The sequence below is a fragment of the Diadema antillarum genome, unplaced genomic scaffold, assembly GCF_040938485.1.
Source record: "Diadema antillarum isolate AM-2024a unplaced genomic scaffold, OU_Dant_1.0 seq00001860_RagTag, whole genome shotgun sequence".
NCBI lineage: Eukaryota > Metazoa > Echinodermata > Echinoidea > Diadematoida > Diadematidae > Diadema > Diadema antillarum.
In genome coordinates, this window is record NW_027272531.1 from 376,826 (window position 1) to 392,026 (window position 15,201).

At 39.2% G+C, this 15,201-nt stretch overlaps 1 protein-coding gene across 1 annotated transcript in view; it reads left to right on the forward strand.

Moving 5' to 3' along the window:
- The first annotated feature begins 1,357 nt into the window (after positions 1–1,357).
- Positions 1,358–15,201, forward strand: part of LOC139712815 (uncharacterized) — a 112,632-nt gene continuing 98,788 nt past the window's right edge. The window contains exon 1 of the mRNA XM_071624607.1: positions 1,358–1,584. The gene's annotated coding sequence lies outside the window, so the exon portion shown is untranslated. The remainder of the gene's footprint in view (positions 1,585–15,201) is intronic.

The window sequence follows — 15,201 nt, forward strand, 5'->3', positions numbered from 1 at the left end:
ATTTCGGTCTTTAAATAATTGATTAATTATTTGTTGCAGGGGGCACTCCCCAAAATTTTATTGGGGGGGGGGGGCAAGTGCCCCCCCCCCCCCCCCCCCGCTTCCGGCGCCCTTGACTGTGGCGCTCAATCGCCAAAACAAAACAAAAACCGCGACTTTTTATTGTCAATTTTGTCGAAAATCCAAAGAGATTTTAATATACAGGAAAGTGAAAAATCCGACCATCGAGCGTGTCTACTGAACTGTGCAGAACGGGATTTGGGTATGATACACAGTACTGTAGTCAAAAGAGGGCGGTGACAAAAATCTCAATGATCACCGCAACGGCGCGCGCCCACTGACGTACACCCACAGAGAGCTATGATGATGTGCGTACACCCAAGGAGGTACAATTTACTAGGCTTGCCTAGTACAGTACTCTCCGCGTAATCGGGTATCGCTTAAATGGGTACTCCATTTAATTGGGTAGTAATGTCAAAATCTGTTCCAATGCACATTAAAATTACCTGATAATCGGGTTGCCTCTCCGCATAAATGGGTAAATAATTTTCTTCTAATCTACTCATTTTATCGCAGTTATAACACTTTAAGGAATCATGAATGTCAAATTTACCACGGCTAATCGCATTCTCTGCCTAATTTGCAAAAGAGACCGATCATTTGGGGAGTGATTAAACATGAAAACACATGTACCAGGGGAGTACCGACTTGTCGCATGTAAACGAACATTACACATGTAGCTGACACTCACAAGTGCATAGACAGGAGTTGAACACACTTGCGCTCCTCCCTTCCTCCGCAGCAACATTCACAATACAAATGTACGAGAAGTTTTCAACGAAAATCAGGCCATGCAACATCTCCATAATTTTGCTTTCCCCTGGTCACTTCTCGAAAAGTAACCCGACGTTCTACGTGTCTATAGTGCACGCAAAGAGATGTGTTCATTTCAGAAAACGCCAGCGTGTTAGCGAGGAGTTTATAGTCAAACAGCAAAGTTTTCTGAAGACAATTATTGCTCATGACTGAGCAAGTGTAAGGTATGTAGTATAATGTGCCGTGCAAACACGCGTTTTAAGCATACAGTGTAGGTGTTTGGTGCAGTGTACAATGCATGTACATACACATTGTGTGTGTCAATTGTGAATGGGACGTGTTCTTCTGTTAATCGGGTACTCCGCTTAATCGGGTAAGAAACGCTCTGCCCGAGCCTACCCGATTATGCGGAGAGTACTGTACCTCCTTGGTACACCTACCTCCACACGGTACGGCCGAGCGAGCGAGCTTAGCTAGCTAGCTCACCTCACTGTGTTTGACTGCATGCAAATTCATGCAGTTCGCGATAGGTGTAGTTGTGGTTATGGTGGTACAGGTGATGAGGAGTTGAGATACATCAGTTGCACCACGTACATACATCCATTGGTGGTTTCTGGTAGAGCGCAGCCGAGCGAAAACCTACCGGCTTTCTTCATCTTATATACTGTGAGTAACCAGCCGAATAATACAAGTAGCTAGCCTGTGTCTTGCGTCTACCATCGTCGCTGGTGAGCAGATTTCTGCTGAAGGTCATCATAATTGGAGAAGGTGGTTTTAATTTGACATTGCCATTTATGAAGGCGAGTTTGCACTGCTATTTCGCATATTTTGACCATTCATTCTCTTCACTTGTTCAGCATGTTCAGACATTATCGCCACGACCCATGTCATTGCGGTATCAGTCTGATCTAATCACTGGCTGGGTTTAATGTATGTAAGCGACATCAGATCATCACGGGTGACTGACTTCACTTGTCCCTAATTTTGTTCTCGAGCTCGAGTAAGTTTGTCGGCCAAGTTTGTCTAGAAGTTGAACCCACGCATATCACAGGCATATCATAGACATCTATATTAAATAGAATAATAGCTACTCTTCTCACGTCTAGACACTTCTATTTCTAAATAAGCTGGCTTGAGCGTGACTGCCCAGACAAACAAGGTAGGCCTATCATGCGCTTGACCGAAAGATCGGTCTGTATCTGTCCGTCGGGGAATGTTCCGCGGAGACTGCGTCTGGCTTCACGGATGGGACAGCGTTAATGGCAAAATATAAAAGAGTCCTCCGGACAGACGGATCTTTCTGTCTAATCATGCGCCTACTTACTGTGGAATTGGAGGAATGTCAATTGTTGAATGTTAGTAATAGTACAGTAGGTGATACTATCTAACGTTAGATCTAGGCATTTGTTCCCAATCAGTACGGTAGTTCTACACCATAGACGTCAATCTATGTTTTTGCTGGCGTTCGGTTTGTTCGTCTGTTTCACTAAGCCAGTGTTTGTTTGTCTAAACGTTATCTGTTTGCAAAATAACTCAAAAAGTTGCAAACGGATTTGGATGAAATTTGCAGGAACAGTTGAGTTGATAATGGTACAAAGGAACAAATGACTGAATTTTGGTAGAGCCGGGTCTGGTAACGTTATTGTGATTCGGATCACTGTCTGGATCCATGATGTTTGTTTGTTTGTTTTTTTTAAGGATTCTTGAATTATCATTATTAATGACATTGGCAGATAGAATGTACCGATACTGTATGCATGTGTATGTGCATGGGATTTCATGTTGGGATGCAATGTGTGTGTGTGTGTGTGTGTGTTATTATCAGTTCGGGAAACCCACTCACAAGGGGGGCCCCTCCTTATAAGTAACCCGTCCCCCTTAATTATAAGTAACCCCGTCCCCCTTATAAGTAACCCCCGGGGCACCCCTTATAAGGAGTCTCCACGCTTTTTTGCAATGCAACGCGAAAATGAAAGGACTGCGTACTCAGTCGCCACGTCTGCACTCAAGCATTGCCGCGCCGCCGCGCCTGGCGACACTCACGCCAGTAATCGCTCGCATTACAGCATTCGCATGGGTCGTTTGACATCGCATTTAAATCCATGATTTTAGATATGATGCCTCAAACCGATTTTGCTCAAATTTCTTGAGTAACTAGGAAACTTGTGAAGCTTTATGGACATAATCAAGCGAATTGCCGCAATCCTTTCATTTTCGCGTTGCATTGCAAAAAAGCGTGGAGACTCCTTACAAGGGGTGCCCCGGGGGTTACTTATAAGGGGGACGGGGTTACTTATAAGGGGGACGGGTTACTTATAAGGAGGGGCCCCCCTTGTGAGTGGGTTTCCCGAACTGATATCCATATGGAAAGCACTTTTGGTATGCTGTGCTGTTTGTTGTAAAATGCCCTTCAATTCCCTGCATATTAAAAAGGGACAGGGTGCTGTGGTGTGAGTGGCACTCGGTGCAACTCAACAATGGTAAACCTATGGTCGTCACAATGATGCGACATTGTATGGCAATAAATCATATAGTGTGAGGTAGGCTTAAATTAAATCACACAAATATGCAAATACTACTAGAGAATCATGCAATGGAGAGCAACGGCAAACGATATTGCTCAGTGTTCGATGTTTCATTGAAACGCATCGCAAGCTATTGATAGTCAAAATCGCAGTGAGGTGGGCTTCAGTGACCTGACTTGTCAAAGGGCATTCGATACAACCAGAGAAGCTTGCCAGCTGCTCAGTGCGTGGTGGTTCATTGGATATCACCTTGGCATACCGGGAGCGAGGTACCAATCAAATATAAATAGGGCCCTAAAGTGCATGATCGCCGCCTTGTACCACATAATTATTGGAGTTTTACTTTTAGATACAGTGTACCTCCAGTTTCTTGAATTCATTTTAATACAGCTGACTGATGTCCCATCTAGTCACTCAAGGCCTGCCAGTATGTAAACTTTGACACCATTACTGCATATGCTGTTATTTTCACGTACAGATATTTTCGCGAATGAGGAGGTCTAGACATTTTCATGAGATGTTGTTTTTGGGAATTGACACAGAGGCCTTCATAAGCGCACTATTACCTTAGCGCATGGTGACATTTTTGCGTGTTGTTAAATTCGCTGTCCAACTGTCATTTGCGAAATTCATGAAAATTAAACCCTGGCGAAGATAATAGCTTATACAGTATAACTACCTGTATGTGGCCATAGTCATACAGTGATATGAAAAGAAGTTGGCATCGGCATCACTGTAAAACAAGGAATGTTCGCGTGCATTTTAATTTCGCGAATTTCGCGAGCGCTAAGATTTGCCAAATTAAAATGCACGCAAATGTTCTTGTCTACACTATATACATTGAATGCCAGTGGCAGTTCTAAAAAATTTCATGCTGCAAAAAGGCTGTCGGCTCCAATTCGAGAAAAATTCATTGCCGCAAATATATCATGTTTTACAGTAGTATTAGATATTGCCACATTTGATTTTCTCTCCCTGACATTTAATCTAGGATTATTGAAAAAAGAATGTGTAGGCTTGGAAAAAAAGACAGAAAGAAGTAAAGTATCAAGAAAGAAATACCTCTGAATTCTAAGTAATGGTAGTTTACTGTACCTACATTTTAGGCCATAATTAGTCAGTGGTTGTGGCACAATGCACACTACTAGTATGCAGTACTGAGTAGGCCTACATTTCTTGAAATGATTGATATTGAATTGAACACATCAGGCTGCTCAAAGTGTACTTTGCAGAGTTCTCCTTTGTAAAGTTTATCACTTGCTAAATTATGAAAATAGCATTTTTATTTGGTGTCTCTCCCTATATAGTTTCATGTTCAGTGGCCATAAAGTATTCCCCCAGCATTGCATTTCTTTTTATTGTTTATTGTTGTTTTTGTTTTTATATACATGTGTGTGTTTTCTGGGCGGAGAATCATTTACAACTTGCATAGCAACTGGGGATAGCATTTCTAAGACAAAAATCAATTGTAGAATATACATGTAACTTACACTTTGTATAAAACATGATCCATTTCATATACATACAGTGAGTTTAGTGTATGACAAAAACTGACAATCTGCTGGTATACTTGACTTTGGCTTGTGAGCATGATGAATTGTCCCCAGATATTTCTGTGTCCTCTGTGACTGCGTACAGTATATTACTGAGTCTAATTTTTCGCAAATCGGGAAACCTGACGATTTCACGACTGGCTAAATTCGCGATAATGGATTACAGTAATCTATGCAGCAATGTGCGCATAAAATGCACATTGCATTCTTATTGTGTTCAGAGTTAATATATTGGCGTTTTCCAACTGTTGTTGAATTTGCGAATAGAACCTGACTTACGAAAGTCATGAAAATAGGCACCATGAAATATGGTGTACATATAACATTGCTTGGAATTCTATGATTACTCAGGAGAGCTTGAATGTTTCTTTGTTCTTGAAAGAGTCAATGACATAAAGCGTCCATTGTAATATGTACCTTCAGTACAGCATTCTCTTTTCCTTTGTATGAATGTCATAGAAATCATGTACTTTTAGATGAAAGCTATTTTGACTCAAGATTTTATAAAGTCTTCACTGAAAGTATCCACACTGACATTCATTGTATTATGCACATCCTCTGTGTTTTTATGATTCTGCAATTTGGAAGTGATTGTGGATTTCTGAAGCCAGAATTAAGACATGCATACTTTTTTGTGTGTGTAATGTAGGCCTCCCTGCACTTTTATGATCTACTTACATGTAGTCTTGTCATTATAGTTTTTTATTATTCTACTTTTGTGTAAAAACTGACTGCATAAAGTACTAGCCTTTTCGAGTACTGTAGCATGCTGTACATAAAGTAGCTCTATTTTGAGCGTGCATACAACTGTACATCATTCCAGTGAAGGCGTACTCTTAAGAGCTTAGTGCGCTGAACCAGAACCTCCGAGACAATCATTGCCATTCCAACAAAGGCTGAGCTAAGTACTTCAGTTACATAACATGGCTTCCTTGTTTATTTTAGGATTATTATGACCTCTGGTACTTCCACAAGGTTGCAGGAGGATGGTTGTGATAATTTTGGTATTTATAGTTGGCCTTCAATGTGCAAAATATGTCGTCTGGAAACATTCATGGTCACTATGTCATGGACTTTTATGCCATTGAGAAGAAATATGAGAACTTGTGTTTCTGTGTTGAGGCTTAGGATATAATGTATAATCATGGAGCTTGTAGCTCCATGGTATAATGTTAACAACAGTATGAGCAGTTTCTGTGTTATTCTGTAAGGATAGTTACATGGATAGCTGTAGCTAAAGGTTCTGCTACAGTTTGTCTTGGTGAACAAACAAGCTTCATTAGCACCTTACATCAACAAGATGCACAAAATTCATCAGAATTATTATGGTCAGAACTATTTTTGATACAATACAATACAATCAATGCTAAATGTGATCTTCCCATGAGGCTCGGAGTACTTGCAAAATAAAAGATATTGTTTTAACAGAATGTGGATGCTAAAAAACCCCCACACATTTTGAACAACCTGTAGGCCTATATCCATCATTTTTTCCCCCTGTGCATTAAAACAGAAGTCTAATATTCTTGATCTTTCAGAAATATTCTGAGTGAAGGATGCAATTCTATTGATGTGTGTGTGTGTGTGTGTGTGTGTGTGTGTGTGTGTTTGGTAATCCCTCACCTTCCACTTGGAACCTGTGTAGGAAGACCTAAAATGACTGAATAGCTGTGGAACAGCTGTGTTGTTGAGTATTACTGTTTATTGACAGCTTACTGGAGTATGTCCCTGTGGCTAGTTATGGGCGGGGCTGTTCTGTATGTCAAATAGACTAAAACGTGATGTGCAGGCTGTGTGCAAATTGTTTTTCTTTTCTTTTCCCAAGATAGCTGCCATATGTTCAAAATTGTGTTGTTGTTTGATGGCAGATCATAACTAAGAAAAAACTGTTTTGTACTCATAGTGGTTGTATTGTTGTTTTGCTTGTGTTGAATAGGCATGTGATGTAGAATTTCCCCAAGGAGATACAGTATACCATGCAGGTTATTTCAGCTTGCAATGTCATGATCGTTGATTGCCAAGAGCATGGCAGTACTCCCATAGTCTGGAAGTATTCCCAGGCGTAGACCAAAGTACACAAGTCATGCAGTATTGTGGTTGTACTATTGTGCAATATATATATATTGAGGAACAGCTAGAGCACAAATTGCACATGATACTTGAGGGAAACATATAATACGAAGTAAAAATGGACTGCAGCAATCGTAATGATGACATACATGTATTGTCAAATTGCTAAGAGTATTCCATGACATGGTGCTTGCAAGCATACAAAGCCCCCAGGCCTGATGAACTACCTTCAAATCATAAATTTAAATTGTTATGTGGAAAGTGCATCATTGGTTGAATAGGAACTGGAATGTTTGTGTGAAAACAACTGACACTCGGCCATATCTGTTCATCTCGTTTTCCTCTGCTGGAGTAGGTAACGAGAGTAGGGAAGTAGAGAACCACCAGGGATATAGAGATTCATTGTCATTAACACCCCCTAGAGGTGATGATGATGCGAAGACCCAGATGAGATTATCACATACTGATTGCTGAAGTCCCAACACTGCCGCATTGTGGGTAGAGAGAGTTTAACATTATCAGGGGACCCATTTATACGCGAGGTAGTGGTTTTTGGATTGCATGGCAAAAATCAATTTTATACATTCAGTCATTGGCCAAAAAACAACCCCCCCCAAAAAAAAACAACAAAAAACCAACAACAACAACAACAACAACAAAACAAAAACAAAACAGAACAGTGAAAGACAGATGGAGTAATTTAATTAAGTGAAAAGCACTCTTGGAGGTGGCCTTTCCCCTTTAGACTGTTCATTGACACAGAGACTCCAACTCCAAGCACCTTCTAATCTGGAGATTCTCCCGCCCGAAGCCCCTAGCAAACGGGAGACTCCAAGTTGATGTGTGCGAAGCGCGAAGTTCCTAGGGTTCTAGATGTTCTCTGGTGCTATCTAAGGCTTATTTTTTTCAACATACGATAGCAATAAGTAAGAAATCCTTTCCACCGGGAGACACAGAGCCAGGGCGGGAGAAATCAAATCTCAAACGGGAGAAAGGGAGATTTTGCAAAAATGGGCTTTCGGCGGGAGATCTCCCGTCGAAAACGGGAGAGTTGGAGTCTCTGTTGACATAATTGGTATCTATCTGTCAGTACAAAAGTTTACAATGTGAGAAAATCTGAGGATTTTGCTGCCAATCAACATCCCCCTCTTTCATATTGTGAAGGATTTTGTTATTTTCTTCCAAATTTGAGCAGTATTTAATAATAATATTACTAATCTGATAAAGCACTTCTTTGACATGATATTCTCTCCTGGGGTAGAAATACATCCATGACTTGATGCAGACAATAAAAATTTACAATAATCATGATTATCTGGGGATGTCTTTAAATGTACAAATGGTTGCCATTTATACAATTTTAACTTATTGTTCATTATTTATCTTTTTATCACTAATAAACAATGTATATAATGTATGAATACCAGTTGGCCTACATGTACTGCTGTATTGCGTGTAGATGACTTCAATATCAAATGACATCATGTAGAAAGGATACAGATGTGAGAAACTATATTTAATCAATTTATTGGGTATGGGAGTGTGAGAAATATGTAGCCCTGGCAAGAGCTAATTTAATACTGGTATATCATAGCTAGATACTGTGAATCATCACTTGCTCTGATTAATAGAGTGATGCACACACATAGACACTCATACACACACACATATTGTATACACACATGACAGAGATCTTTGGTACCATCCGAGTCACTGCTATCTACAACGTGTAACAGTGGACGTTATTTCGCTTTGGAAACTTGGCTGGTGTGAGTCATCCGGCATGATGCGCTGGCCTTATTCTGCTCCATGCATCCTCTGTGCAGTATGGTGGTGGTGGAGTTTGACACGTCAGTCGGTCGGTTGCAGAGGTTCGCTGGAAGGAATAAGAGGCTTAGCTCCTGTATATTTTTCATGTTGACTTTGAATACATTTCTTACCATGTGCCTTTAATATCAACTCCTGCAAATCTTTCTGTTTGTTATTTTGCCAACACGCATTGCAAGTGTGATAAGCAGGAGGGCTTATAATCTGTGGAATAGAAGTTAGTAATTTTGTACATGATGATATTATGGTTGGTATGTATGAATTTTGCCTTCTTTTCTTTATTTAAAAAAAAAAATCACAGTTGTGAGCAAAATCTCATGAACAAAGAATAATACTTGTAAGAACTGATGATTGGTTGTTCCTCATACAAAAGTGCATCAAAGCTTTGGTGATGCAAACACTGTCGAGTGTCGATGAGAATCAAGTTCATTAATCAATGTGATGCAGTGGGATGTTGTGTAGTCCATTAAATCTGATTGCAGAGTTCCTCTGAAATTTATGAACATTTTGTGTCAGTCATGTGCACAGGGAAAGATAATCATGATGGTTGGCTGAAAAGACATTGCTCACCTTGATGAATGCATGTGTGCCTGTGGGAATAGTAAACATATAATCGTCATCCTAAATGTGGAGGTCACAAAGTGCATTCCTGTAGAGCTTCATGTACAGTGTACATGGTTTCTACCAAGTGTTTGGAGATGCACGAGTAGACGTACTGTACAGATGTAGCATGGGCCAAGATAACATTTTTTTCTTTTGATTTGTCATGAGTACAGGAATAAACATGAATTGCTCAATGTTTCATTTTTTTGTGTGTGTCTATTCCTGCAATCTGACACATATAACATGAATATTGTACCATGAAGACATCTCAAAGAGTGATGGAATCAACATCATTCTGCATTCCTTTATAAACTTTGTGTTACCCAAGAATGATAAATGCTTATATAAAAGTGGGAACAACTTACTTAAATCCCTATCCCACCCCTTAGAAGAAGAAGAAGAAGAAGAAGAAGAAAGAAGAAGAAGAAGAAGAAGAAGAAGAAGAAAGAAGAAGAAGAAGAAGAAGAAAGAAGAAGAAGAAGAAGAAGAAGAAGAAAGAAGAAAAAGAAGAAGAAGAAGAAGAAGAAGTTGTTCTTCTACCCCCTTTAATACACTAGATATACATCATACACTGTAGGCAGAAGAATACAAGGGAAACATACAGTATAGTATGTAGGGCCTACATCCATTGAACACCGGTACAAATGTCATGACCTTTGTTTGTTTGTTTGTTTTTTGGTACACTGATATTTGACAGGAAAGTTAGGAAATGATTTAGTACATAATTTCTCAAAAATGCCTTCTTCTCTTTTTTTTTCTTTTTTTTGGGGGGGGGGGGGGGAGAGAGCTGATATTGGTTTTAAGGACAGGAGTTCTTCAAAATGAAAGTCCCACCATGAAACTAAGGTCATGAGCTCTTCCGATATTGAGACAAAATATCTATCATGCCATTTCCAGCCTAGTGCTTCCTTCCTGTGTTGATACCATGCCTTTGTGAAATCCATTCAGCAACACTGCAAAGCTCCATGAATGGTGTCCATCCAAAAGAATTTAAAACAAACAAACAAAAAACTAATGAAGAATACAGTGAACAAGGAGAGAGATTACTGAAGAAAGACTTGTGGCTTGAAGAAAAGCAATTGTAGAGTCTTAAAGGTGGCTAAAGGTTGTATTTTATGTTTGTATGCTCTGGTAGGCCGTATGTTCATAGAGTATCCATGATAACTCTAGACCTACTAATATTATTTGCGCCAGAGGAGGCAGGTACGAGCATCAGTCAAAATAACTAAAAGAAATATGAACGGTTATCATGTAATCTACTAATAGTTATGGTTGTGTAGAGCTGAATACACGTTTGTGCAGTATTTTTTATATTTTCAGAGGTTATTATTTGCACATGTGATCACAGTCTGGTAAAGAATATTGCTTTCTTTGTGTGTTTGTGCGTGTATGTGTGTGTGTGTGTGTGTTGTTCCTGTTTTGTGTGAGTTTTTAGACTTGGCCACAAAAAGCCAAACGTAAGAAACTCACTGAAGACCTAATAGTACGCAGTTAGAGTAACAGTGGATAAGTTTGACGCTTTCTCCTGCATACACACCTTCAGATGTTGATGCCCTAACCTTTACAACTCATTAGTCGGAGACTGTTTATCACGAGGTGCCTATCAAGAGGCCACTTACAGACATTTCCTAAAGTGAGACGGCGTGATTAATTCTGCAGGCATATGTTTATCACACACAAGCCTAGCGTCAAGTCAGTGAATGCTCACTAATATGACTTGGAAGTGAGAGTGGCAAACGTGTAGGCTAGCCCATTTCCTTGAAATCCGAAACCGTTCGAATTTGATTCCTGCACGGTGCATATCGGCCAAGAACCATTACACCGCATGCTTACAGCATGTAATGCTATGCATTACAGGCAGGAGATGGTTATTGCCTTGCCCTAGATTAGTGAATTGCTCTGAAATCCATTAAATGCTTTTCTGTTGCCGTCGTAAATGTGATTAACAGGGTGCAGGTTTGTTTTTTTTCAGCCTTTTTGTAAACATTAGATCCATAGGTTTGTGATGGTGAGACTTAATCAAGAATGTGCGTTATAGTGTAAATCTTCATCTAGATATGCTATCAGTGGAAAAAAATTGAATCATTTAAAGTTCAAAAATCAAAACTGCATGTAAATTTTCAGGTCAAGCAGGCTATATGTACAACTGTAGTATTGAGCTCTTGTATCATGTGATACATTTGTTGATGTATATTTTATACTTTGAAAAGTATATGTGGGAATGTACAAAGATCAGCTGAGGAAGAAATGTTGTTATTCTTTTATATTTTTTTTCTCTCCACATCAGAAAGTACATGTATGTATCTCAGAGAGAGGAACCATTAGTCTCTCTGATGCTTCTCAAATTTGATTCATTTCCCGATTGGAAGTAGGGAGCCATGAGGCATGAAGGTTACTCTCAGTTAAGATCAGAGAGAGAAGCAGTGGGTATGGATGACGTTGCTACTACTCGAATATGGCTCAGTTGGTGAGCTGTATTTTATGTCCCAGCCCGGCCTGTGCAGTGAGTGTGAGGGTGAGTGTAGTTCAAAGTACAGTACGTCAGAATCCTCATTTGAATTGGATGTAATTCAAGAGTGGATGGTGTGTACAGCGGGAGGATGCTGCGTCTCTAGTGGCTCTGGTTTGGTGCATGTGAACCAAGGCTTAGCTGTGCAGGTTCATAGCTTTGTGAGCGTGGACTCGTCATTTTGCCGATTTTCACATCACCGTTGAGTGTCTGCAGAATTTGTGAATCCTCTTAATATCATGTTGGGTGACACAAATTAACAGCTTGAACGACTGGTAAGATGCATGTTGCTTTGTGAACATAGGCCCTTCTCTGTACACTAAGTAGGTATTACAAAGAAGAAAAAAAAAAAGGAAAAAGGTATGTGCTGCATTGCACATACAATAGGGCCTATATTATTTAGTCTACCCATGGGAAGTTATGATATTATAATGGTGAAGAGGTCTAGCTGCCATGTATTACAGGCAGTCCATACGTGCGTAAGGCACGAGTGTGCATAAGATAGCTCTCAGTACATGTGTATGAGAGCAAGATGTGTATCATATATATTGTCAATATCATTTTTACTGCCTGCCATGTGAGTATGGAAATACCCCCCCCCCCATGTGCTGTATTGTAGGTTATCTTCGTTGTTGTAAACTGATCACAGTGCTTTGAAAGTTTATCTCTTGTATGTGAATTTGTTTTTTAGAAATGATTTTTCTGCAATCAACAAAAATCTACAGAAAATGGGTTTGTTTTGAAATAGTTTCATTGTGTATGCTCTTAACATGGACAGCCCCACTCTGTAATTCAGCTTTGAATTGTTTATTATAAAAATTACTAATGTTGTTTCAAGTGCTTGTTATAAGTTCATATGTGATTTGTTACTGTAGCTGAAATTTTCGCGGTGGTTTTATTTTTGCGAATGTCGTGAATCGCCTTCGAACCACGAAAATAACAATGTGCGATTAAGTAAGTTCAGTTAGACCCTCGTAACTGCGAAATTAACAACATGCGAAAATGTCCTCCAAGTAGCAATTCGCGAAAATATCTGTACGCGAAAATTTCAGCTCGTACAGTACATTTCTTTTTGTTACTGTATAGGCATATTGACTGAGTTATCAACATAATATTCAGGTCAGAAGCTGAGGTTAGTAGAGCTAGTAGGCCCTGAATGTTATGTTAGTGGCACTGAGAAATATTGTAACGTGAGATGAAAGCTATATAAGCTTTGTGCAATTTCACATTTTTTGTAGTGCTTTAAAGGAAAAGCTACAGGCCGGTTTGGGAAAATTTCAATTGTATCTTACAATGCACTGTATAATAGAGATATCAAATCACCACCAATGATCAGGGTGCAACAAACCCACATAAGACTCATATGACCTTGGCAACTACAACTCATTTTTTTTTCCCCTGGTAAACTGGATTTTAAGTACATGTAGTACTTGTTTGATCGTGTATGGGGCACTTACTCAAATGATAATTTGGAAAGTTTTGAAGGAACATTTTTGTTTTACCCTTAAAGGGATCATATAGTTTTGGTTGAGACCTAATTTCAGGTTTCTAACATTTTTTTGTGAGATAATGAGAAACCTCTTGTGAAATATGAAAGAGCATGTATTCTGTGAGGAATTGAACGTTTATTTGATGAAAACTGGTTTTGAAATAGCTGAGATATCCGAAAAAGAGCAATTCTAATAAAGTGTTTATTACGATCGCTTTGTTTTACTTTGTTTTTGGATGTTTCAGTCATTCCAAACCTGATTTTCATCAAATAAACTTTGAATTCCTCTTCAAATGGTATGCTCTGTGCTATAATATCATAAGTGTTTTCTTGGTATCTCTCAAAAATGTAAAAGCCCAATTTTCATCTCCACCAGTACTGTACTATCCCTTTAAGGATGTTAACAGTTTGTTTGCAAGGCCATGGAAAGACTTTGATCTTGTAAACTATGTAACATGATTAATGGAGGAATGATATGAAAGTTTTTACTGTGGAACTCATCGTTGAAGCGTTGGCAGTGCAGTCAGTTTGAGTCGATCTAATAGCCTGTTGATAATATTTCTTCCACACACATTTTTGTGTTACAAAGAAGAGGAGATTGTGTTAGAAAACACATGGCAAAGCAATGAGTGATATCAGAAAGAATGTTAAGCAAATAAATGGTATTTTGTGGTTTGGGACAATGGACACAACGAAAGCGATGAATGATATGAATCAGAAAGAATGTTTGGCAAATAAATGGTATTTTGTGGTGCACTAGTGCAATACTGTGCATGACCTTAGCTGAAACAAGCCTTTTAAGTGGTGTGCCGATTCTGTTTGCCTACAAATTGCCCGTGGAAATGAATATTTCCTTTGTGAACTAACCATGGCACAGAAATGGGACACCAGAGGAATCTGGCTTTGCTTGAATACCTCAGTGGAATCAGATAAGCATGCAAAGTAAACAACAACAAGAAGTTATACTCCTTGATGAATTTTTGTGTCTGGAACGTGGGCAATCTCATCCTACCTTTGATGTGGCATAGCAGGCCATTGATGGAAACTGCCCTGAAATTGACCTCTTCAAAAAAAAAAAAATTAAAGTGATTAGTTTCAATCTTTGAAATTGTGGCCAAGGGAATGCCCAAGCTGCATACCTATTAAAGTGGTTCTACTATGAGTTGTTTAATGTCGTTAAGGTATTTCATTACATTTAGAAGTAGGAGTTCAGTGAAAATCTTGTTTATGAGGGTCTTAGAACCTTGAAACTCAATTTTGGGAAGAATATTTAGTGCCACTTATTGATACCACCACAGGCATGCTGTTTTTGACAGAGAGAGAGAGAGAGAAAGAGGGTGGGGGGGGGGGGGTATAGGAGAGAAAGAGGTACAAGTCTACTCTGTACATAATGTATCGCTATAGCCAGTATAGGCCTAAGATTTTCTTGTCTGGTGAAACTTTGTGGGCAGTGTTAGTATTTGTGTTGTGAGGATGAGGCAGGAGTGCGTACTGTAGACCTCAAAGTGATCTTGAAAGGTTTGGTTTTTACCATACCACATTATTAAGGTATCAAAGGAACTGTACAAAGTATTTGAATAAGAATGGATTTGGTCAAGAATATTTCAGAATTGACTGGAAAAAAAGCATTGAAATGTTCCATGTTCAGTACGGTAATAAAGTGGTAGTTTTCAACCAATCACTTGATCGGTGCTGAATGACAGATAATGCAGAACACGTATTGGAGAAAGCTAATTGAAAACTGTGACAGCGTCATCATATAATGTAGCTTGATTTGATTTACCGTAATTAGTGAGGGGGGGGGGGATT